This window comes from Lagopus muta, chromosome 4, assembly GCF_023343835.1.
Source record: "Lagopus muta isolate bLagMut1 chromosome 4, bLagMut1 primary, whole genome shotgun sequence".
NCBI lineage: Eukaryota > Metazoa > Chordata > Aves > Galliformes > Phasianidae > Lagopus > Lagopus muta.
Window position 1 is genome coordinate 23314591 of NC_064436.1, and position 27632 is coordinate 23342222.

At 34.3% G+C, this 27632-nt stretch overlaps 1 long non-coding RNA gene across 1 annotated transcript; it reads left to right on the forward strand.

Moving 5' to 3' along the window:
* The first annotated feature begins 6392 nt into the window (after positions 1-6392).
* Positions 6393-23731, forward strand: LOC125692475 (uncharacterized). The gene is made up of 3 exons (XR_007376692.1): positions 6393-6562; positions 7504-7536; positions 19681-23731. It is a non-coding gene; the product is annotated as an uncharacterized LOC125692475 (long non-coding RNA).
* Positions 23732-27632: the final 3901 nt, after the last annotated feature.

Here is a 27632-nt window from a genome sequence, read left to right on the forward strand (position 1 = left end):
TACAGTTCAAATATTTAATCACAAGTAACAAATGATGGTTTAGTTAATAATATGATGAAGCATGAGGATAACCCACTGTGGCTGTGCAGAGAAGACTGTATGTCCTGATTAGGGGACTTATGTCCTCTCCAAAATATTTAAAATATTTCCAATCCATCCACTTTGGCAGATGTAAGCTGGAGTGAGAAGATAGATAGCAAACGGAGGACTGTATGAAGTCAAACCAATGGAGACACGTTAGGCAAGCATTCCAGCTCAACTAGAGATGAGAAAAGTGCCAAAAGCAAAAAAAAAAAAAAAAAAGTTTGTTTGGTTTTTTTTTGTGAACTTGTTTACTTCAATTATCCATAATTGAAAAAGACTGCTAATTCTTGTTTTCCTCCTATCATTTCTATTTTATTTTCCCCTTAATCATCTCCTTTCCACTCTGAAGAATCTCAAACTTAAGTCACACCAGTTTTCTCCGAGCTTTTCCCAGTATTTCTATGTAGTTTTTGACTTGTAAGTAGTGCTTGCAGTATTGAAGACACCTGTGCATCATGTATTTCTATGACAGAACAATCTTTTCGATTTTGCTCTGTTTCTTATTGTTTCTTGCACTTTATTCATTTTTCCATTGCTACAGAGCTTCGAACTGAAAACCCCAGGACAGCAGTCCTGAGAAAACAGAGTTCATTGTTTTGTCTGTGAAATTCAGATTCCTTTTTTCCACATGCATCACTTTATGCATATCTTCCTAATCTAATTTCAGCTGCCATTTTATGGTACAGTTATTCAGTCTTTTTTTTCCCACTGAAATGCTTCATGGTTGGCTCCTATCCTCATTATCCTGAATTAACCTTGTGTTATGAAACTTTTCTTCACTTTCCCAGGCAAGAGTGAATATATCGAAAAAAAGCTGGTGCTAGTACAGATCCTGAAGAATTCTCTGCTGCAAGATACTCATTCCTTTCTTATGCTTTTTGACTTTCAATTCATCCCTGAAGAATCTTCCACTTTAACATAGAACAGGACAAGCTTTCTTGAATGCCTTACAAGTAGACAATTGCTTACTGTTTTCCATATGCTCATTCTTAATCAGGAGATCTCAGTATTCTATTTTTCTTAACTAACTTCCATAAAAGCTTGTGTTGAAACCAGTAGAGGAGAACTATTTTCCTCTGTTATCACAACTGATGCCAATGAGAATTATACAGAGTAAAACTAATGAAGATTTAGTTGCTCTTAAAATAACATAATTTATGTCTGAGACATTCAGCCACGTGCAAGCATGTGGCAGTGCAGCCCATGTATCGTTCTATGTGTTTTTCTCCTTTTACAATATTATGTAGGATTCTAGCCAGGAAGTAACAAATGGAGCACACTTTCTCCAAGTCGTTATATATCATAAAACATGACAGAATGCTGACCAAAATGATATGTGTTCTACTTAATACATTACATTTTGAGCTTAAAAGCAAAAAGATTTATTGGTAAAATTGTTGTCTTGCAAGCTGGGGAAGTTGAATTCATTCTCATTAATTCATTCAGTTCATTGTGGAGTTTTAATATTTGCAGCTAAAAGGACAGGCACATATTTTGCCCTCTGTTTACACTACATTGAGTTTACTGTGTATTAGATTGAATTCAACATGCGAAAAAAGCAAGTAACGTTATCTTACCTGGAAACTGAACACCTCTGATATATATGTTTTCATTTTAAGGATGGCTGATTTTAAACACTACTACCAGAAAAAGTTCATTCTTCTTGGTAAGGTTTGAAGAAGAACAACTTCTTTTCAGGACTGATTTGAACATTTGAACATACTTTGAACATTGTTACCTGTATTCCATCAGTAATTTATTTTGGTTATCAGGTATACCCATGTTTTAATAACAGCTGCCTTGCAAAATCAGCTCCTCCTTAGACCTACTCCAAGAATAAAACTGTAATGCCAAGTTCATGATATCTTAGTGTGTTGCTATGGAAGTGATATTAACAATATTAGAAATCCAGCATTGTGGATTGTGCAGCAGTGCAATGTAATAGAAACTGAATGCAATGATGTGATAGCAGAAGCAGATTTCTTTTCAAGACAAATATCATTGATTCTTTGAAAAAAACATTGGAGAAAATGAAGACAGTGTATCAGAGGAAAGTAAGTGTATTTAGATAGTATCTTTAGCAATTGTTATTTATCTTGAGGATGTCTAGAATGTATAAGCAATGTTCATAATTGTCAGTGTTTTAAAGAAAATATATGAAAATGAATTAAAAAAAAAATCTTATAAAAAAAAATGAGATGTTAAGTTTTATCTACTTTTTGCTTTTATGATCATATGCTTATTTTCCTTCCCTCCCTTACATTTCATTTCCTTTCCTATATTTCTTTTTTTTTTTTTTCATTTTTCTTTTGTTTTCATTTCAATTATCTGACAGAAAACACACTAAACAGAAGGCAGCAACCTAGTTCTGTTCCTTTTTAAATGTGATTATTCCAGAGACAGTGAAAGGGTGACTGGCTCTGTCTTGGGCCCTTATAAGCTTTTTGGATGTTTAATGACTATTGTATGGCCTTATAATATATATATATATATATATATATATATATATTTATGTGCAATTTAAGGTATAACCTGATCAGTTGAAGTTAGTTAAAATGTGTTCAGGTACATGACTGTTTAAAGACTGAAGAATGGATCAATAAAGTTATTACTAGATGGAAAATGTTATGAAAATATAAGTGATATACGATTAAAGAAGAAAATACATATACAATAACCAGTTCAAGCTTTTGACAGGAAAAACAAGCCTCTAGGCATAATTGATTGTGAATGGCAAAATGCAGCTGCTGCCTTCGTTTGAATAGCCTAAGGAAGACAGGAGAGCAATCAAAATCTGCCCTAGCAATAAGCAGTCATTTCACAGCTTTATCTGACTAAAAAGCAATAGCAAGTTAAACCCTGAAGAGTACTAGACAGGATCCTGTGGTGTGTTGCTGCCAACCCTCTTGGAGGAGATACTCTGAAGAAAAGAATATTCATGTGAAAAGGAAAGTTCCATATAGAATTAAACAGCTGCAAAACCTGCAATCTCTGCATGAAGGATAGCACACATTTCCATTTCTGCAGCTGCCCCTCAGCCTCTTTTCAGCAGCTGAAACACCCGTCTTTGCTTCCCTTTTGGATCCTATTGAATGCTCCTCAACGGTACCTCAGAACTATTTGTATATTCTACAGCAATTGAATGCAGTGCTAATAAAACCCATTCTCAAGTGCACTATGTTTTCCTTTTAGTATTCTCTTTTATTTTTATTTTTATTTTTTGCCAAGAACTTAGAACATACTAATTTCCCTAAAAATGTGGTGGAGCTGTACAGATCTGCACAGTAACTGTCACAAATAAATTTCTGCTGTGAGCACAGTTTAAGCATTACAGTGCTTTTAGGAAAAAAGAGAAACCAGATGAGGTACAAATGGGAGGTGGCACATCTCTGTAGCCTAGTGCACAGCAATTTTCAAGAATCCCAGAGGTAGCACAGATCTAAAAACTATAGGAACATATTAGCAACATACTGTTTCAGTTAAAAGTCTTTTTTTTCTTATCTGGGTCTGAGAAAGACTTGACCAGCAAGGGGTTGAAGTCTGTTCAATGTTGCCTAGTCTATTTTGCAGACGCGTCCACAAATAATTTTAATATTATTGACATCATATGAATCATTTTAGGTGAAGGTGAGATTGGGTGAGACAGTGTGAAATATAAAAATAAAATATCACTACCGTCAGAGGAGGGCATCTTCTTGAGCTGGTTCTATCTTTTCCTTCTTCACATTTCTCTTCATTCAACATTCTTTCTATTATTGCATTCCATAATTGACAGAAAAAAAATGAAATCCAAAAATTCTATGGAGGAAAGCAAGACAAGCACACCCAGCTGTTAGAAACAGCATATGTTGCTTCTCCATTAATTCTAAAATGTGTGGGCACAGGCCTCAAGCACAGCCTTGTCTCAGTGACTGCTAGGAATACAGAATTATTGCCTATCATAAATCACTGTAAGCCAATCAAAGCTCTGGATAAACTGCTGTTTTGATGTCTTTTATTTGTGTGAACAGCATTTCCAAATGTTAGAAAACTATGAATGAGCCAGGGAACTACCAACTTGTCAGTCTCACCTATGTGCTGGGAAAGATCATGGAGCAGATTCTCCTAGAAGATATGCTAAAGCACGTGAAAGACAAAGAGTTAATGCAGGAAAATTAGCATGGCTTTTACGAAGGTCAAATCCTGCTTGAGCAAACTAGTGACATTCCATGATGGTGTAACTGCATCAATGAACAAGGGAAGGGGCCACTAGCCGGACTTCAGTAAGGCCTTTGACATGGTACCCCACAACATCCTTCTCTCCAAATTAGAAGGTATGGAATGGGTAGACTGTTCAGTGAATGAGGCACTGGCTGCAAGATTGGACTCTGATGGTGGTGGTCAGCAGTTCAGTGTCAGGATGGAGATCAATGATAAGTAGCGTCTTCCAGGTGTTGGTGCTGGCACTGACACTCTTTAGTATCTTTCCTCAGCATGTTTGCAGGTGTCACCAAGCTGTGTGTTGTAGTGGACATGCCTGAGGGACAGGATGCCATTCAGATGGACCTACAAAGGCTTGAGCAGGGGGCCCAGAAGAAACTCATGAGATTCAGCAAACCCAAGTGCAAGATCTTGTATCTGTGTCACGGGAATGCTGCTATCGATACAAATTAGAGGATGTAAGGAAAGATCACAGCACTGCCAGAAAGCACTTGGGATACCAGTAGGTGGCAAGGTTAACATGAGCCACCAATGCTCAGGGAGATGATTCAGCCTCTTTATTTTGGACTTGTAGACCTCACCTGGAGTACTGCATCCAAATGTGGAGTCCTCAGTACAGGAGAGCCACTCCTGAGAGAAGGCATCCAGTTGACCTGAGAGCAGCCTCTCAGTATCTAAAATGGGAGCTACAAGAAAGAGGGGGACAGACCCTTAAACAGTGTCTGTGATAGGAAAATGATGGAAAATGATTTAAAACTAAAAGAGGGGAGAATTAAGCTGGATATAAGAAAAAAATTTACAATAATTGTGGTGAGGCACTGGCACATGTTGCCCAGAGAGGTGGTGGATGCTCTGACCCTGGAAACATTCAAGGTCAGACTAAACCAGGCTCTGAGACACCTGACATAGCTGTGGATGTTCATTGGATGGGAACTGGATTAGATGACCTTTAGAGGTCCCTTCCACCTCCAAGGATTCTATGATAAATTTCTGGAAAATATATTGAAGAGGAGATTTCCTATGGATGCACAGCAAGGATCTTCTTTGAAATGTTTAAATTAGAAAACAATTTTTTTACTGTATATCTGTCTAAAATTTGATACAGGAAAAAAAAGTAGTGCAGGTTTGTAATTCATATTGTAAGAACTATTAAAAAAAATAAAAAATAAAAAATAAAACCAGCAAAAAATATTTTTTCCACACTGAATCAATTTTTTTTTTTTTTAACTAATTTTATACTAGTTCAGAGCAAGCAAGATTTACAGAAATATCTTGGGGAACATATTTTACGCAGAGGTGATGCATACCTTTTCATAACATACAGGATGTAATGTGTATATAACAGAAGCGTGAAAATTAGTGCATTTCTTTGTTGGACAGAAAAGATTTAGAAAAGGCAATTTAATGGACTCAGAAATGTTTGAACTTTTTTATAACATTAGTCCTTTTTACACTGAATGGAATAAAGTCACTTGAATGACAGATCTCTGCCTCCCTTGCTATTATTCCAACCTAGTTTATATGATTGAAAAATTGCGGAATAAGACTGGATTCAAAGTAGATAAAAATGTAGAGAATTATGTGGAATTGCTCTAATTAGAACTGTAGTAGTTTAACCCGTATGTTGCTAATGCTTTCTCTCAATTCCTCTGCAATCACTGCCTCATTTCTCAACATGAGTAGTGAAATTATCTTATAAGATTAGCAACGAACGCTCCAAATAAAAAAGTTTACTACAAAAGAAACATCATTCAATCCAAAACCTTTCAAGAAGATAATGCTTAGCACTGTGAATCTAGACACTGAAACAACACAAAGCAAATGCTGTGAGATTACATTCATTGATATTTTTTGCTTCTAAAGAGCATGAAGTTCTTGTAACAGCAAAGCCTATAAACAGTTAAAGCAGTGCAGTAGAATTGTCAGGTCACAGCCTGAACCAGTGGTTGAGCACTTGGTGAGAAGGCATTGCTAACCCAGAGAGCTCAGGTGTAAGCAATGCACATAAGTGATCAAAACTGCTGGAGCCAGGATCCACCCCTCCTCACCCTCATTTAAAGGTTAGCAGCTGAAGAAGCAATATTTATTTGGCTAGAGATTACCTTTTCTTCAGCTGTTCTGATTGTTACAAGGAGGGATTGGGGAGAGGGAGGGGGAGGAAGAGGAAGAGGAAGAGGAAGAGGAAGCTAATTTTCTTTCTTTGCTACCTGCTACTGCTGTATAGTGCCTGTACTCTGTTCAAAGGCACTGTCACTACCGTATTTTGCTGTACAAGCAGGTAAAATCTTGATTAAGTGAGGCTTTCTTTGAAGTTGTAAGGAGTCCAGAGAGGCAAATTATTAAATGTTAATACATACCTCCTTTCACATATTTGAATAATTATTTTCTATTTAGCTTTCATGATTTTTGTTATTCTTTTTTGATTGTACTTTATAAATGAAAGCATCTTTCATTTAAATTAGTTTACATAGATATTGCCTCAATTTTTTTTATGTATTTTGACTATGTAAATTAGTTAAAATCAAATATATGTACCTATTTAATACTTTAACCATCTAATCTTCCTGAAAAAAAGGCAAAATTATTAATTGGTTGCACAGTGTCTATACCAGAACACTTTTTAATAAAATTGAAAATGTCCAGTTTATTCTGTCATAACCTAGATTAAGAGATACTGAGTTACAGTTAGGACGTAATCGCATGAAAATGTAGGTGTTTACTTTACAGAACATCTAAAGACTTTATAGAAAAAAAAAATCTATAAATGAAATTCCTCATGTTAGATTTTATTTCTTTATATTTATCCTCTAAAATTTTACATTCTCCACTGTGGTATGTAGTCATGAATTTTAGAAGTTAAGATGCAAGCATTGCCTTGGTGGACAGTGCAAAATTACTTGTACTTCTTAATCAAATCTTATCTTGAATAAAATCATGCATGGCCTCAGTGCTTTGAAAATAGTTCTATGTAAGTACATTAATTCAGAACATAGTTTTACTTTCTTTCCATGTGCTTCATTATAAATTTATTTTATAATAGCTGTACTGAAACACATTTGGATTTTATCCTTAGTGTTTGCCACGTACTGACTGACGCTAACTTTTCTCTTGTTACAATGTAAAACCTCCTCATCTACTTCTGTTCATCTGAAGTTATTTTGTTCCCATTCTTTCTTCTAGAAATACACACACAAATGCTTATGTCTTTTTGTTCCTTAGGATTCCAGTCTTTGAGATTTGATCAAATAGCAAGTAAGTTATTGTGGAATGTATATTGTGTTGTATGCTAATTGATTGTCATTACCACCTATGCATATCTATCATGCATCCTCTACTTATCACGGCTTTGGCTTTCTACTGCACTACCCTGTACACTTTCTATTCCAAAATTATCTCCCTTCATAATGTGCTGCTTCATGTAAACCTTGACTGATGCTATATTTCTTAAGGGATGATTGCTTGTCATCATGCTGCTGGGAAGAATATTTCCTGTGGTGAAGGACTATGCTCAGTTGTATGTATGATGCATCTATACGAAAATGATAGCCTTATGTTTTCCTTTTCCTTCTGTTCCTGTTTCCCATGCTACAAGCAGCTTTTATGAACTCCCCTTTGATTATTGGTTGTAGTCTTCAAGGTCTCAAAGCCAAACATGGGAACAAGTATGTGCGTGTTTACTTGTTTTGCTGTTTTTTAAAGTACCTTGTTCATTTGAGAAATGAAATCATGCACTTAAATGCCATCACATCAACACAACATCAAGGTCAGCTTTCCCAGGTGAAAGGTAATATTTTAATAGAATAGAAGAAGAGTTCAGTTGAAAGGGACCTTCAAAAACCACTTTGTCCAACTGTCTGTGTGCTTCAGTGCTAATTGAAAGTCACAACATATTTTTGAGGGTATTGTACAAATGCCTTCTGAACACTCACAGACATGGAACATCAGCTACCTCAATACAAAGCCTGTATCAGTGTTTGACTGCTGTCATTGTAAAGCAATTGTTCCTAATGTCTTCCCCTGACATGGCTTTGTGCCATTGCCAACTTGACACCTGTTCATGAGGAACAGAGCATAGCACTTCCCTATTCTTTCCTCTCCTCTGTAGAGAGCAGTGAGGTCACCTGTTGGTGCCTCCAGAGTGGGCAATTTAAACATCCTCAGCCTCTCCTTATAGAACTTGCCTCCAGCCCTGTTACCAGTTTTGTGGGTTTTCCCTGGATGTTTTCAAGTATCTTAATGTCCTTTTTGTGTTATGGAGCCCAGAACAGTGCACAATACTCAAGATTAGCCTTTACCAAAGCTAAATATAGCTGGTTAGTTATTTTTTGATTAGTTAGTCAAAACCATCCACCATTTTTAGCTGGAGAACATGTACATCAATTTTTATTTTTTATTTTTTTATTTTTTTTTTTGAGGGGGGGAAGGGGAGGAGAAGGAAGGTGGAGGTAGGGGAGAAGAGAAGGCGGGAGTGGAACAGGGTTCTTTCTGAAGACATGCTGCTTCATTATTTTTTTCCCACCATATATGGCTCCAGTCAGTACACTGGTGGTATGACCTAAGTATTTCCCTTCAGTTCAAGCTAGGTCGATATTACAACAATTTAATTTGTAGTGGAAATAATTCACTTTCTTTCTTTCTTTTTGGTACTAGGTGATGTTGCTTTTTCTGGTTTTAGTTGTAGTTTCTTCCCTGCTACTTAACATATTACTACAGGCAATGAAATTTAATGTGTTAATTGAAGTGAAATTTTAACGAAGTTTTGAATTTGATCAATAGTATACTAGTGAAATACTAGTGAAAGTATGACAGTTTATATCTGTATATCCTATTTACCATATACATTCTTTAAAGTTGTAGCTTTTCTAAAACAAGTAGAACTGGTTTGAATCGTGAGCAGATGTATTTTTATCAGACTAGAAGAAAATATTAAGCTATTTTGGTTAATTTGTGGGGGTTTGACCTTGGCTTAAATAGGAAACTTGTATTCATTATATTTAGAAAAAGTAATAAATGGATTGAAAGGCTTAGGCTGTTATCATTTATCTTACATCTTGACTTTAACAGTCAGGCTATGAGTCTCGTAAAAAAAAAAAAGTGTCACTTTGGATTTTAAATCTATTTTTATCTTCTAGAACATCTCATCTGTCAATATTTGATTAGTGGTCCTCACTGCTTGAGACAGCTTTTCTCTATCAGATAGATAATCTGAAGCTCTGAGACCGTCAATTGAAGTTTCATCTCTAGGAGGGGGGGAAATAAAAAGTTAGGAGGTCATTTTTGATTACACTTCAACCTGTGACTTCTGCTTTGAGCTCAATAGAAAGTCAGAATCTTCTTGTCTTATCACAGCTAAGACAGACTGTTTTTTTTTTTTTCCATAATTACTTTCTTCTCACCTAAGGTTAAATCAAAGTACCCTTTCTTTCCTTTTCAACTCTGCCACTCACCAATCTAGCACAGGTATTTCATATGTCTGAGCAGCATTACACATCTTGTGGCTTAACTTGACAGGTGGCTGAGCACCACACAGTTGTTCACTCACCCTTTGCTTCCTGGTGGGATAAGGAACAGAACTGTGGAGAAAAGCAGTAGAATTCCTGGGTTGAGGTAAAACTGTTTACCAAGTGAATAGGAAAGGGCAGTAGTTATGACTATACATATATATATGAATTTATTTAACAAGCACGAGCAATTGCTGACTACCCCTGACAGATGCCCAGCTAGCCCCTAAGCAGTGGAAGGGAGATATGAACTCCCACCCCCTTCAGAACTCCTTCTGCTTGATGTAATGCAGTATGGAATATCACTTTGGCCAGCTCCTCTGGACCCTCACTGCAAATGGTCTCCTCACTGTTCAACACTGCTTTGCAGCAGCTGTAAACATCAGTGTGTTATCAGTAAGGTTTTCTCCTAGAATCAAAAATATAGCATCATATCAGACATTCTGAAGAAGAGTCCATCCCAGCTCAAACTAAGACAATGTACTATATGGAATTTTCTTTTCAAGTGCATCTTTGAGGTTATTTTCTTCTCTGCAATACAATGACTATTCTGAAGAATAAGGCATAATAAAATTGGCTAAGTCTTCAGCCTAAGACATGTAAAAATCAGAAACAGAAAAATTGCCTGCTGTTTCTGAAGATCCTGAAGCATCTTGTAGACCTACATGTTCCAGTTTCAAGTGAATGTCTAATCTATTTATAAACATGGGGTGCAGTGGAGGAGACTGAAAAATATTTCAAGTACCTGCTTATTAAAATAATACATTTAATGCTTTTGTATGTTCATCTTCTGTACAGCAGAATCTGTAATTGGTATTAAGAAGCACAAGCAAGGTTTCTCTGTGTACCAACCTTAAGCACTAAAAGTCTAGCATACATACTACAAATATAGGGGTAGATTTCTACCTTTAGTTTTTTTTCAACTCTGTCAAAGAGCTTGGAAAATAATCACTAACTTAGAATGGCTTGAAGAATAGGCAACAATTGTTGGCTTTAATCAAGCTTCACGTTGAATCTATGGATTTCTGAAGACTGAAGCTCAAATCAGTTAGCTAGAAGAATGACCCCACTCCAAAAGTTGCCTGCTGAAGTGTGGCTGGTAATTTCATGTTGAGTCATGAAATAATTTTCATTGCAGTCCATCTTCCCCAGCTCCTTGGAGATTATGATTTTGGGTAAAACGATGAGTACAGCAGCAAGAAAATGTAAAAGCAACAGGAGAAATAGAGAGAATCTGAAACAATCTCTATGACTTTCCAAAATAGAATTAAGAATTTAAAAAAGAATTCATTTTCATACTATGGGAAATATGCACTTGTGCTAATTTGTTTTTGTTGAAATGAAACTGAAGTCATCTAGCATGGGAGATTTCTACCTGAATGATTATATTTTGGCAAATGTACAAATAATTAAAAGTATGCCTTAAAAGAAAAATCCTAGGAAATACCAAGGGTGGCACTCACAGTTCTAGCTTTCTAATATTTAATGAGAGACAGAAATTAAAAGGGTATTTTTTGGCTCTTCATTCAGCAAATATGCTGTGTTCTGAAACCCCTGAAGTGAGCTGAAAAGCCTGTCATTGCTTATAGATGGGTTTTGAACAGCGCCTGTAATGAAACTACAAAGTAGTTTATACAACATTTTTCAACGGAACAGATATCTTTTGTTCTCTATAGGATACATTGCCACTGAAATGGCATTTTAATTGCTTCTTTTTCTTCCAGGCTTCTTTGTTCATCAGTTCAGTAACTGATTTTATTTTTTTACTGATTTTATCAGTAACTGGAATTATTTTTATTTATTTGTTACTCTTAAGGCAGTGGGCCAGCCAAGTTTCTTTATACCTAACTCCATGAGTGAGTTGTTGGGGGCATTATATGACAAATCCTCCTTTATCTATTTGTTTAAGACTTTGGTCCTTCCATTGAGTTTTCTACTCACCTGAGTGAAGATGTGTATGCATGTGTGTACATGCACATGTATGTGTACATGTTTCTGTATATATGCATAGACACGCATACAGAGATAGACATAAACTTGAGTCTTTCTAGAAATATTTTGCTATTTATATTTTTATTATTTATTATTATTATTTATATTTTTATATTATATTTTTATATTTTGTTATTTAAAAACTGAAACGTAAAGTTGTACAGGACTTTCCCTAGTCAGACACAAACTAGAGATATAAAATGAAATGGAGCATCAGAAAGTGGAAACATGGGCACAGAAACAAAGAGGACATCAGCAGAGTTTCACTTCCACTTCATCTTCATTTAAAATGAGAAATGATTATCCATTCATTTCTTTTAAACTGTTGAAAGCATAAATGTCCTGTGTTATGTTGATGCACAGGAGAATCTGATCTCTCAAGCAGCTGTGCTTGCTCTCTTTTTCAGTTTGCGTATTTGATTATCTGGCAAAATGTAAGTAAAAAGTAATGAAGAGATATCTGGCAAGCTGGGATTTGGTCATTCCCTATTCCTCGGTGTGTATGAGTTGCATTTTGTAGGTGTTCAAGTTTCACTTCCACATCTGTGAAGGAGGATGTTATATCAGGCACCTTGTAAAGAAGTAATTTGAATGAATCGTTTTAAAACAGAAAACCTGGGCTAAAATTACTGTGTATTTTGTACTGTAGATGTGTGTGCATATACCACTTCAGTCTTATTTGAATATTCAGATTCACGCACAGTTTTCTGCTGGATTTTGCACTGGAATTCGCATAATCATGAATTCTCCTCTTGAGAGGAGTGGATGTCTCAAAGTAAATGCAAATGAAAACAGTTTGGACAATACTGTTAATATCTTAGTTTGCATAAGGAAAAATGTTTTGGTTTTTTTTTTTGTGCATGTGTGACATTAACATAGTTAAATGCCACTAACTGGGTGCTGGAGTTCTCATAATTATGTGTTTCTTCAATGTTAGTGCCAAAAGGAAGTATATAAATTTTATTTTTCAAACGTATCTGAAAAAAAATACACACTGAAAAGTATCTATGGAAAAGTCATTTAATCAGAAACATTCCTAAATGTCCCAAATATATCAGTGGTTTTACAATTAAAAGGTTTTATGCTTTATTTTGCAGAATAATTTTCTTTTATGAATTTAACCGTTTTCAGTATTTTTGGTGTTTATTGAAGTTTCATTTAAACTTGATAACGTTTTCTTTAACAACTGAAAACAAATGTTTTCTGTGTATGATTTTTAATACTGAAACCCTTTCTTTGGGGTGGCATTTTCATTCAGTATGAGTTCACTCAGGAAAACGTATTCCATTTAAATTCAGTGAATTATAGGAAAGAGCTGAAAGGTAAAACTGCAATAAATGTATTGATTTGTATTTGATTCTGAGGTTTGTACGTATTCCTATTCATCCAAACTTGTAGAATATATGATATAATTTTGTCATGTTAGTGGATATAATTCATACAAACTTCATTGTGTACATTTGTAGATAGTTGCTACTATAAAAATGTTAATTATCTGTTTTCTAAACTGCTTCAGAAACGGTGAGAGCAATACCTTTTTCAATCCCTGCTGGCACTTATTCAAGAAATCAGTGTAACGTTTCTGATTTCAAAAGTAATAGCTGAAGTTCTGATGTTGTGACTGAAAGATGACACAAGGTACATAGTGGGAACAAAGGAATGATATTTTTTATGCATGAACTTCATTGTTTGCCTTGCTCCGCCTAATCCACTCGGTATCATTTTTGACTCCTCTCTATTCACTTTTGCAGATCAGTAATCTTTCCATTTTATCAGCAAAATCCATCCTCTCACCCTTTATGTCTAGATGTTGTGGGCAACTTTTCATTTCCTGTTTGCTATCTAAAATTTGGATACTTGAAGCACCATCTTCTCACACACGCCATCTTTTCAGCTGTTTTTTCCTGACATCATATCTCTTGTCAAATCAAATCCAAGCCCTTTGCCACATTATCTAATACAGAGTCTTGTCTCACGTGTATAAAACTAATAAATTCTTTTTGTTCTTTGTTTTCTTGCTAGCCATTACTTGTTTGTTATTTATTGCTACTACTTTTCTTTCTTGTAACATGCAGTCATAGATTTATTTATAAATACATGTTTTGTGTATATACTGTGCAGTATCTTACACGTGTATATGAATAGATCATATATGTATGTTTTTATAATTATATTTATATAATCTAAGCAAAATTATGGCATAGAATGGCTCTAGATGTTTTCTGACTATACTAAAATTAAAGATAGCTTTATGTAAGAGGTTCTTGGCATGTTTGTTATATGCACATTGAGACAAATACAAAGTGAATATGCAATTAAACTGAACAAATAGGTGAAAGATAAAAAATTTGGAGATAGAATGCACTACAACCATAAATTCCATTGATTATGTTTATATACCTAACTGCTATCTTCCAAAGCATTACTATTAAACATTTCCTAAGTTAACGGATGATAATCACTTAATGACATAATATTAACTTAATAAAACAGACACCATATTTTTAAAGCTGACACATGATCTATATATACAGTAGAATATGATGTGAATGTAACTTTAAGCTCAATAAATTTAGTTGTGTGTTTTCTTACATGGCTGTGGCCAAGGGACAAATACCATCCACAGATTCAGAGAAGAGCACTATGTAATTTAATGCTGATAAAGGGTTATGTTGTATATTATTTTTACATCTTTGACAGTAAAATTCAGATTCTATTCAGGGAAATGGCACTTGAGAGTTGATATTCTTAGTGCAAAGTCTTTCTGTTTGTTAATTAAAGGTGTCATGATTATTTCATTCTCCTGCATATCTTCAAGCATATATGTCTGTATGTCCTATGAGTCTCTCTGCTTCAGAGGATCTCTTCTGTTGTTTGGTGCATCTAAGTGAGTAAGTAGAAAAACCTCATTAAATCTTTGGCCTATACTTTCACTACTAAAGACAGTGACGACTGAAAATCTAGCCTTTACTTTCAAGAGTCTGAATATTTTTTTGATGTAGAAATGCTATCCAACAGATAAAGTATTTTGGTTTGGTGAAATTTTTTTTCTAACAACTGCTTATTTTTATATTCAAATCCTTTTCTTATTGTACTGCTAATGTTTTTTAATGTTTTTTTCTTTTGTCTTTTTGTCAAAAACTGATTTCTGATTTTTTTTTTTAAGTGAAAACATAAGTCCAAGAGAGAAATTAATGAAGATTATTACAGTCTTACCTTTCCCACTCTAGCTGTCACTATTTTGCTTGTGTGGTGTAATTGTAAACAAAAGTGTGAGAAAAATATTCTGATCTCTTTTTTCTGAATCTATAAATGATAAGGTGTCTTTGTTTATCTGCGAGCTTGATTTTTATAGAATTAGCGTGTGTGATATATAAAGCTATGCAGTACTTTAGGCCTTAAACTGAGAAGTTAACAGAACTCTAAGGCTTACCTTAAAATTTACTCTGTACTTGTATGCTGTATCAATATACACAGTGTAGAATGACTCCAGTAGAAGATGACTTTGTCATTGACAGTGAAACTTCGGCAGCTTTGTGATAAATGGTAACATTATTTATGTGCCAGTCCCTTTTGAAAAACTGGGGAGATTTTTTGACTTTGCCAAGAACTAGACATGCTGCCCTAAAAGTTTAATCAGGGATGCTGTGACATTCAGTACTCCTCATATAAATGTACTAGTCTAATTTTTTATTAAAGCTTTTCAAAATGAAACAGAATCTGCTCCTGGGGAGGAAAAGTCTCATGACTGAACAAAACTAACGCTATCAATGTATTTCTTAATGAATATGGTATAAATGATCTAAAATCAGCCATGATCCTCACTTCACTGAGCACAGACTTCCCTGATAAAAGTTTTGAATTGGAATAGAACTCTGAGGAGTGCTGTGTGAAATTAATGATCATGAAGCAAAGGTTCACAGAGTGTAAGTAGTCAGCTTCTGCCCCAAGCGAGACCAGGGAACAGATGCCATTCACTCATTTGAACAGAACTTCTCCTATAAAATCTGTCCTTCAAAATATCATAAGAACCTAATGGGGGCTTTCCAGTGACTTCCTCATAGGTGGATTTTATTTTGGCCATGGAAAACATATCAAATTTTAGATAAGCTCAAGAGGAGCCAACAAAAATAATAGTTACTGTTGAAGTTGTCACTGTTGAAGATCAATGGGTTATGCATATTTCTAATCCTAGAAAGCTTTGCTTCTATGTCTTTTTTTGTGTGTAGTCTGACTTCAGTTTAGTGACACTCTCTTAAGTTAGGAGAACTTAAGAATGCACGGAATGTATTTTTAAAATATTTTTATATGCTTTTTTTGATTCGTAATCATGTTCTCACTAGTGCTTCTTCAGTTTTTATATACATTTTACCTGCTTGAGTAGTTTTTTTTTTTTTATCAACATTGATATTACTAAGCTGGGTGATCTGTAATTTCATATAGTAACTCACGTACTTGAAGTTCTCAATAACACGTACAAGAAGGGCTTTGACTTAAAGGGAAAAGAAAGACTCTAAAGATAATTTCAGGGCAAAATTCAGATACCTCCATTTTTAGAAACAATGCTGAAAGCTGTTTAAAGCATTTAAAGCCAACCAAGAGTATTGCTGCACACTGGATCCAATTTATAAAGCATTTGAGGGGGAAAAAAAGAGGAAAAGGAAAAAAAAAAAAAAAAAAAAAATCTCCAGCTAGAACAACTAAAACATTGAGCTAATATTAGAGTAATACTCTAACGCCTTAATCAGCTCTGGATTGCAAAGCTGTTGGGCTTGCTTTTCTGTCATTTAAACAAAGCCAAAGTAGCAGAATGTCTTTATTTGCTAGCATTCCTTCCTAATTGGAAAGAGGAAAACTCAGGATCAAAACTCAGAATCCTCACTAGTTTCATCAACATATGGCTAAAAAAAAAAACCACTTTCTTGCTCTGTGTTTTATTTGGTACAATGCTGTGTCCCAAGGCACGTACTACAACACTTATACCCTTGTGCTGTTGGGGGTTAAAAAAGGGTAATCATAGAATCACAAGGCTGGAAAGGACCTACAAGATCACTTAGTCTAGCCATCCTCTCATTACCATTGCCACCACAAACTGCTAAACCATATCTCGTAGTTCCTCATCCAGGCACCTCTCGAACGCTGCCAGGGACGGCGACTCCACCACATCCCTGGGCAGGCCATTGCAGAGTCTAACCATTATCTGAGTAAGCTGAAGCTATCTTCTAAAGTACTAGTTGCTATTTGAAACAAGCATCAGATGCTATGGTGCTTACATACCTTGCATGTATCCAAGTCTTCTTGGATAAGATTATTGTTTAAGTACTACTCAAGAGGTTTTAAAGTTTTAAAAAAAAATTTTTTTTAATCCCAATTTCATTCCATGCTTTTCTGGTTCAATAAGAATCATATGATAGACATATGCTCAGATGTTCTTCTTTATTTTTTTTTTTGGATTTAATATACACAGTACAACTACATAGTACAGTTGTAAAATAGAACATAATTAAATGCCTGGAACAGCAGGAAAACAAAATGTTTTTATAATTAATAGAACAAATTTCTACTGGTAGGTGAATTTGGGCTCTCTAAGGGGTAGAAAGTTCTTGCTACCAAAGTTTATCCTGCATAAAGTCTAGTGAGCCACGCTGCTGGTCAATGAGCACTGGTATATGGAGTTTTAATCTTCTGGACTCAATAATAATTCTTGCATAATTGGGAAGTAGTTGGTATATCAGTAAAATACTGAGCTGGAATAGACCATTGAGAGAATGGAAAAAATTAAGAACAGAAAATATGTATGTATCCAATCTCTCAAAGTTTTAAAACTCCTTTTCTTATGACTGAAGCCTTAAATTTAGTCACAAATACATTAATTTTCTCTATGGTTCAGATTAGATTTCTGGAAATTATGCTATAAGAATTGTAGAAAATAGCAGCTAGCTAATGTATTTCTTTTCCCCTAAGATTTTCTGCTTTCCACCTGTGACTGCTTTTTTTGCCAAGGAATGTTACAAAAGCAGTTACTCTGGCATATAGCTAAAACATGGCTTTTCCTTCAATCTAATTTGTGATTGGAAATCACAACTAAGTGCAAGATGAGAAAATTTAAGTCTGGATGTTGAAGATATTATTGTCCTAAGTGTTATTTGAGGGCATTAAAAGAAAGTATGGTTATTTTAGGTTCTTCTTTTCCCTTCCAGTATTTCTTATATTATTTCTGTGTTACGTTTAAGTGTCATATTCCAGGAACATGTTATGTATTTCCAGGCAAAACCAAAGAGGCAGTCACACAAGCAGTGCGGTTCTTGATATGGTCTCTTTCGGGAACAATGGAGAAGCTTGACTACGGGCACTGTAGTATTTAGTATCCAAATCTGTCTTGTTTATTTCACTTGAAATATCTGGGTTGTATTAACTGTAATGCGCCTGGGCATTTGGGCTTTGGTTGGCATTTTTGATGAGTTACAAAGAAGACAAAAAACAACAATAAGAAAAAAAAGAAGAAGAAAAAAAGAAAAAAAGAAAAAAACAGAAAAAAAACAGGCTGATATGAATCAATCTCCTCATTGTCTGAAAGCAGAAAACTCCTGGGCCTACTAATAGAGAAAGAAAATAATAGGGGATACAAATTGATCCCACTAAAATTGTGAGGAGCAGCAAGAAAAAAGGGGTCTGGAAAAAGAGAAATTACTTAGAATGCACAGAGACATTTGATATTAAAACTCAGTTATTTAATCCGTACGTTTAGCAAACAACACAGAAAAAGGTGGGGGTTACACTTTGTGTTATACAGGGAAGGAAGAGCAGGAGAAAAAAATACAGAGATGACTTGGAGAAATGATACTGTAGTACACAAAGGAATGTTAATTGTACTAAAGACTGTATGGTGGTGTAGTAAGATCATGGTCTTTTCCACTTTCAGCAGCAGTGGGATAAAGTCATTATGGCTATTAATAGCCCACCAGAAAAATGGAAGAAATCTGTGTGTTGAGAAAGCCTTCTGAGTGGAGAGAAGCCTCAGGGTGTGAGAAATTAAAAACAGGAGACAAAATGTGAAGTTTCCTAAGGTGCCCTTTATGGTAGAATGATTCCTAACCTCACAGTGAAAAAGACTACTTGACTGAAGTGTCACAGAAAGTACTTCATTTTGCATTTTTTATTGAGCATTGTTTAGTTCATGGTTTGTTTTTGAAATGTTTTATGTTACAGCATAACCATAACAGTAACTTTTGTAACTTTAATGATGTTTTAATATAATGAGATCTCATTACAGCAGTCTGCTCATTCTTTTTTTTTTTTTTTTTTTTTTTTTTTTTTTTTTTTTTTTTGCTGATAAATAAATAAGAATGCCAGCTGTTTCAATTGAATTACAAAGTCCATGGATTGCTAAAAACAAAATTAATATAGTCCATTATTTATTTATTTATTTTTAGTATTTAGTAGAACTGAGAGGCTGCACACAGGACTCGGACCTCATTATAATAGATACTGTATGAACATAAAATACATTCTTACATGGTAAATATAATATGCTGTTATTATTTACTTTAATACTGAAACAGGCAGAGTATGACACTTCAAATAAAGTTCCAGGGAGAGAGGCCATGTTTAAACCTTGTTGTCAGTGTTTAACTAATGCCATTTATGCATTCATTCAGATCCTGTGTGAAAGTTTACAAAATTGTATATGTTCACTTGAAATTATAGTGAAAATAATCTAAAACACATTTCACTTTGTCATATATCTGAAAAATCTAGGCTTGATTCAGAGTGGCCATCACTACGTATGTATGTTTGTCGTATTAATTTTAAGTCTTAAGCAACACCACACCTGGATTGTTCTCAGAGTGATAGAAAGAAATAACTGTTTGTTTTTGTTTTTGTTTTTTGTACTGCTTAACAGAGTGAACTCACCAGCAAAAGGGTAACATCTCTAAAGGTTGCAGCATCATCTCAACTGAAGCCTGATGTACCATAAAACATGTGGAGCGTTTCTGCCAAAATTTTCAAGTAAACACTGGGAATGAGACTGTACCTGAGCTCAGAAATCTTCCCATGTGAAGGGAAAGAAAAGAAAGGTACTACCAGAACACTGACAGCAGGATGTGTGGCCTTTTGTCTTTTACCAAGCTTCCTTTTGGGCAGCAAACACCATTGGTTTGTATGTTGCTGGCAGATTCATGAAAACATAAAAGAAGAATAAAACCTCTACCTACTGTTGCATAGCCTGGAAATAATCATGTGTACATTGTCTTTTATCATTCTCACATAACATAATGTTTCTTAAAGATGATGTGCAAATGGTGTCTATTCCATATACGGAAAGGCAGTGGTTTTCTGATTTTTGTGATAACTATGCTAATGGAATATATTAATTCAATTAAGCAATCTCATCATTTATGAAATACTGCTGTCCGCTAGAAGGTCTTTAGAGTACTTTGTAGAGTAGAGATGAACAGACAATACTGCATGCAAACTGTGCTCCACAGAGCATTTGCCTCTGTGAGAGGCACAGTCTGCTGACTTCAGCATTCAACAGTACCAGCAGCCCTTTATCAACAATGTTTATCTCCTTGACTCTGTGTATCAAGCAAGAGATCAGTTAGTCACATTTTTTTAAAATGTATCCAAATGTATACAAAGACAGGACATAATCCTCATATGGATGCCCGGGTTCTGCTAATGTTAGAATTGACTTATCTGGTGGTTATTTTTTCTAACTGGCAGATTAGTACCTCAACTGTACTAAGCATCTGCAAGAAGCCTCTGAATACCATAATATCATAAGTTCTCTATAAAAAGTACTGAGTCTAGGAAAAGCACAATTACAATAATCTGGTTGGTTTTCATATACAGTATTTTAAACATAAACCGATGCAACAAATGTAACTGAATTTTCTGGGTGTTTGTTTGTTTGCTTTGTTTTTTGTTTTTTGTTTTTTGTTTTTTTTTTTTCCCCACTAACAGGGCAGAGCATTTTGAAGGGTTCTGTTTAAAACACTGAAAATAGCCAAATATTTGCATGGGATATTTTTTCATATCGATATTAATAAAAAACAAACCTTCCTTTCTCTGGTTGTAAGACAATTGTTACGTCTCTACACATTTTCTTAATGCTTAGTGAAAATATCATATTGTCTATCATCACTTTTCATAATATTTTTGTATAGCAAAATGAATTTCTCAGACATCAGGTGGAATTATTGAAATGTAATACAAATATTTCAGCTTTTTAAAAATCAGCTTCAAATCAGTAAATCAAGAAGTATATCTATTCAGGGTACTTTGGGAAGGGGAAGATTCTGAATTTTGTCTAAATTTCATTTCAAATCAGCAATTCCATACTGCTCATGCAGTAATTCAAGTTTGACAGTGAGAAACCTTAGACAGCAAATAACTCTTGGATTACACTAACACAACAAGTACAAGTAAAAGCATTTGGTTTTTCAGCTACTGGCTATAGTGAGAAAAGATTTAAGTTTTCTAGGATGTGGTTGAAAACATCTTTGAGAACTTAATAGCAAGTCAGACATGCTTATTTTTCTGCTTTTTTAAGAAATGTATTTGAAAGTTCTGTTCAAGGTTATATTACAATTACCTTATTTTTAAAAATGAAAATGAGTGGGTAGGTTGCAGTTTTTTCATTTTGTGTTCACCTTCGTATTTTCATATAACTGGATTTTTGGAAGAGATGTTAAATTTATAATATCGTGTTTACAATAATATAATTGATGTCATAAAGGAAGAGCAGTTAGCAATGATCACTTGGAAAAAAAAAAATCCAACTCATCTGTATAATATCGTAGAACCATAATCTTAGCTTCTGCAGAAATCACTTCCAGATATTAAATAGAGTGTGTATATTTTTTTAATCTTGAGGTTGGAATTAATAGAGGTAATAAAATATTCAGGTTAGCATTTAAAAACAAGTTTTCCTTCACCCTTTGTGATGGGACTTAAGTGTGATTAGGAATGGAAAGCATGCAAGGATTATTATTATTCATATCTTGCAGGATATTAATACAATTTAGTAGCCAAAGATGAATATCCAAAGCAGTATCTTTTCATATTAATATAGGGTATATGGTTTAGTAGTATACTTATAAGAACAGTACCCAATGTGTTAGATAATTTGTTAATAAAAATTCCAGTTGTTATTGTTATGTAACCTAAGAAAAACAAGTGGTTCTTGTCTAAAACTGAAGTTCAACATAGGAAAATGTAAGAAAAATACACATCATTCCATCTTCCTTGCGTATGCATGCCATTTTACTTCTCATTATTTTGCAGGTTATGTTTGCAAGGATGCTTACATGAGTATGTACCGTCCCTCATCTTTATAACACAATAAGAACATTTATTCAATATTTGAACTACACTAAATTTCTGTTTTGGGGACGTAGCAGTAATTCCTGCAGTAGCTCACTCTAACAAGCTCTAAGGGCTCTGCAAAGACTAATTCTAGGTGACACATGTATCAGTCAGGGCTCAAAGACTGAACACACTACACTTGGGTTGCATTCAATTGATGTGCCAATTGAAGACAAATATTGCAGGTTAACTTTGGTAAAATATAAACATAATGGCTGAAAATCAGAGGCTTGTGCAAACACTCAATGTTCTTCCCTTTCTGACTTAAAACTTATCCAGTTATTCCTTATCTTTGGTCATGATTCCTAGTCTCAGGTTATTGTCTGAAAGTTTGCGTATTATTTTTGTGCCTTTTTGTCTAAGGAAGAAAGGGAAATGCAATCAGATAAAAAATTTAATACTCCTATCTTTAATCATATTGTCTAAATTCCATTCCAATTTTTAATTATATATGTAGGATATCAGAAACATAAAGAGGGTATGCTGAAGTTTATATTTGTTTAATCTGAACCCCAGGGTGCACATTTTCCACCTTGCTTAGCTGATTTAATATCCAACTGGTGTATAGCATGGCTTTATCACAAAAAGTTATGTCACATTAACTATGTTGTATTTCAACAGGCAAACACAAGACACTGTGTAATAGCTTCAGCTGCTCAGTGGTGTGGTGATGATATCTTCTGTCTTATTATAGCTGCTTGGATGCTCCAAAGAAAGATCACTTGAAAGGTTTCTAAAACTGTATCTTTTATAGCAGACGTGTGAAGGGATGTGCAAATCAAAAGGCTTCTGTCATTTCTGGCTGAAGGCCAAACATCTTGGAACAACTCAGCAGAGAGTTTGAATTGCACACTCCATTATCTATAGTGGAATAAACCTAATAGTCAGAATTCTTCTGAAGTGATCAAAAATTTATGCCCAGGCAGGCTTACAGTGTTGGAGATGCATACAGTGTATTAGGAATTAAAACATCACATTTGAATACTTCTGCCAAATTTTTGTCTCTTTCTGCTATAATTTCAGGAGAACTTGGTGGTTACTATTAAGATTAGTGAGATATTTTAAATAAGTTATTTATTGAGTAAGTTTGCATTGGAAGAATATTTAGTGAAATTAGTGTCACTGTTAGAGACAGCCGAACACTTTGGCAAATTTAACAAGGAATTTAAAAGTTAATAAAGAAGAAATGTATGTATCTCACCCTTATGTCCCTGTAAAAAATAAATCTCATCATGTAAGAGAAAATCTCCCATTTGAACTATGACAAATCTTATTCATTTGTTAAAGAATTATTGATGCTTCTTGTGAAAAACTGATAACAAACTGGCAAGAGTTGCTGTATTTAAATAAATCTTAGCAAAACATTTCTTTGACCAGTATATCCTTTCTATGGTTTGTGAGACTTGACAGTTGAAATACAAAGGCACAGTTTTCTTCTACTTCTCTTCAAAAATATTATCTGCCTTCATGTTCTTCAAATATCAAAGCATGGTTTTGTTGAAGTGGAGGAAAATACTGCTTGTCTTGTTTGCAGCTAGGGAGATCCTGACCAGAAAAGAAGAACAGATATTTGGTACATAACCTTTGAAAATATGAAAGGTGGGAACTGAGAGGAGGGCAGGCAGGCAGGTGGGGAAGGGCTGAAGCACTGACATCACACTGCACTACAGGAGGCTGCTGTGGGCTGCTTCCACTGTTCATAGTGAATTTTCACCTAGCATGTATTTTCTGATACATCAGCATGCAAATGAAATTGACAATATTAATAAGCCTCAAGGGTCATCCTTCCCTCTACCTATGACAAGGGATATTTAATCTGCTTTCTATTTGGTTATAGCAGCCACCACAGGTTATTGAGGCAAGTGATTTTTTTTTTTTTAATTTGTGCTTTTGGATTTATCTGCCCACTCCTCTGTCTTAATTTCATTACATAATGGGACAAGCATTCAATCTCTAAATTACAGTAAAATTAAGCATACAGTCCTGGTTTTGTTTGTGTTGGTTTGTTTTGTTTTGTTTTAATGTAATACATAATCACATCATTTAATAAAATTTGATTCTATTAATGTCAGGTGTTCTCTATTACACATTTTGCTTTTCAAGTTGCCTTGGATACCATTAAAAACACTCTAGCAAACACTTGCAAAAATGTAATTTTCATGTGCTTACTTCAGCATTTCAAACCTAACCATTACAAGCAGCTTCCTTTCAGCATTTGTATCATTCTGGGTTTATTTACAATTTGCTGAGAACAAAAAAAATAATTTTTCAGTGTGAGTTGCTTTATCTTAAATAGTGGACAACAGAGCTGACATCTAAAACTATCTATTAGCATGTCAGTTGAAGTGATGATGCACTCCCCCAAAATAGTAGGTCTACTTCGAACAAGACTGTGATTTATGATTCAGAATCACAATGACTCTCTTTCTAAGCCAATAAAGATGACATCTGGGTAGAGCAGATCTAGGCCTATTCAAACAACATAGATTTTACTATTTATAAATTCAAATTATCTGCTCTCAGCATTGAAGGATTGTTTCAGAATGACAAAAAGGAACTGATCAATAGTGCACAAGAGGATAACTTAACCACAGGCTTCACTGGCAATGTGCAAGAGAGAATTTCTAAATGTAGCAATTTAGAAAACTGGTGGTTAGCCTTTATTTATCTTGTATTTGGTGTGAACTAGAAAATAATTCAGCTAAATATAAATGATAGTTCTTAAATGGCAGTTTCCTATAAATTTGTTTAATATTAATATATACTATATTACAATGTATATTAATATATTTCTGTGGAAATTAAGAACTGCAAATGTGCTTGAATTTAGATTTTAGTTGAAGCTCTAAGAACTGTGGTTTTTGTCACATACAGAATAAGAAAAGGTGACAGAAGTCTCTTTGCACACTGGAAGTCACATTGATTAAAATTGGAGCTGCAGAATCCAAAAGGGCAAAACTTTCACCGACCTCAGCTGAGAAAATGAAAACATGCAGGAAATACTTTTGAATGCTGTTACAAATATGGCACAAATGTAGGAATTGCATGGCCTGAGATCTGGCTTATATTATTTGAGTATTTTTTCCTCTATTTTCTACTTGAGTGTACTACAGAATTCCTGCTAATGTCATTTTAAAGTGTTTGCCATAGTGTTCTCAAAAAAAAAAAAAATCACAGAAACTTTGGTAACATGTACTGTGTGACCAACTTCTAATTCAAGTAGAAGTAGCATTTCATAATAGGTAAATTGGAAAAAGTCACACTGAATTTACTAATAGAAACTGTTGACTCATTCTATTAGCTTTGTACGGGGCTTACCTATTGAATCAGACTGCATACACAGCTGTGCTAAGAAGCTTGAAGTATGACCTTCATCATCGCTCTTCAGGAATGGGAAGCTGCCTCACTGAAATCTACAACTTGCTTCAGTAAGGACAGATTTTTCTTCTGGAAGAGTTATTTCCAGGAGTGATGAATGATATAGTTTGTTTTTTTTTAATGTTAGTAAATGGATACTTAGTGTACATAATTGTATTTCCTTAGTATTGCTCATCGTAAGTTTAAGACGTGTAATTCATTTAGTATTTTATAAATTGTTGTTTTGAAATTTTGCAGGATATTAGAACAAAAATTGAAATGACCATAGTATTATTCTTTAATATGGATTGCACATAAAAGTGGAAAGAACTGACTCTATATAATTCAAATTTATTATAAATAAGCACTGAAATGTGCTGAAGTGAAAAAATATATGATTAAACATACAGAAAAATAAGGTGAACACATGCAATAAACTAATTAAATGCAATCCTGCTCATATAAAAAGAATGTTTTCTCTGTGCAAAACTAGATTTAATTTCTACTGATAATTAGAAACTCCTGCTAATAATAATACTGAACATTAAATAATACTGAACATTAAATATTCCTATAAAATATTTAATCCTATATTCAATGTTAGGATTTGAAATGCAAGAAGCTGCAAATACTTCTTATTTCTTTTAGTAGTATATGTTTCAGCAGTTTTCAGATATGCTGTGTTCTAGAAAGCTGTATCTTAAAGATGGCACTAGCCTTGTGATATTTCTGATCTATTTTGGTATTTAAACCCTTCCACATTAATTGGGGTATTTACATCTCTTGCACCAAATGGAAATGAACTTACTACATGGTCAAAATTCATCAGAGTAATAAATTATCCTAGTTTATTCCTTGTGCTCTAAGCATACATCCTTGAAACTGTCATTGTGTGGTTTATGGGAAATACTGCCTTTAACTAAAAAGAAATTTAATTACACCAAAGTTCTGTGTGTCACATAGTACATTGAGTACTAGACATTGTTACTAGGTTAATGGAAAAAAGAGACTAAGGTCAATGAAATGTCTAGAAGACAGGTTTTTATTTTAAAAGCCAAGTGAATGCAAGCTTTTGTATTAGTTTCAGACTTGCTTGTTGCCTCAATCCAAGGACACTCTGGTCACTTCATCAGTGCGTGCTCTGTGCATGACTCAGCTTTTTCTGCTTTTTAGGTTTGGTACTTAAGGAGACCTTTGAGTAATCAGTAATTTAGTGCATGTCTACCAATATGAAAGAGGGCTCCAAACTACTTTAGGCACACAAATTTTGTTGCTGTTTTTTTTTAATATTTTCAGTAACATCCGTAGGACATGCTCATTACAAATAACAGACCAGTTGTTGTTTTTTTTATTACAATTTTATTCTCATTTAATATTTACATTTATGCAAATTTTTGGTGAAAATAGAGATAGTTCTGAGCTGAAAAGCTGGTTTCAAATTCTTTCAAGCTTTTTGAAAGACAGAAGTAAATATTCAAATTTTGTTTCAAGCTAGATTCTTATTAAAAGGTGTTTATTACTGCCATAATTACTGTGAATCCCACACTTCTAAACAGGATTCAACCCTGAAATTTCCTGGAAGCTAAATATGTGCTGTCTGTTATGCTGAAATGAATATTGACAGTGGTTCAAAATCAATAACAAGTATTTATTAGTTGAAATTGCCACTCCAGAGACTTTGCAGCAGTGTTTTCAATTACTGGCCTAAATCCAGTTCAACATTCACAAAAAAGGACAAAGTCGTTTACAGCAGGTAGCATTGTTCTAAATTGTAAACAGGATCACTAAAAGATTTCAGAATATTAATTTGGGCATGGACAAGATTTATAGCTTTACATCTGATCTCATTCGAGTAAGGTAAGTACTTTTTCACTATTATGATACCAACTTTCTCTACAGATGAGAAGTGAGAAATGTTCTCTAAGCACAGGAACAACAGCTGTTCCTAAAGATTTTTGTTTTGAGCAATGGTGATTACATTTTTCACCCATCTGTGTAATCTGTATACCCAGACAACACCTCTAAAATATCTTCTCTCTTTCATGGAGTTATCAGGGCATTTTGGAGTGAATTAATCTATATATATTTTTCTTCCTCATTATATTTTACCCAGAAGAACTTTTTCAC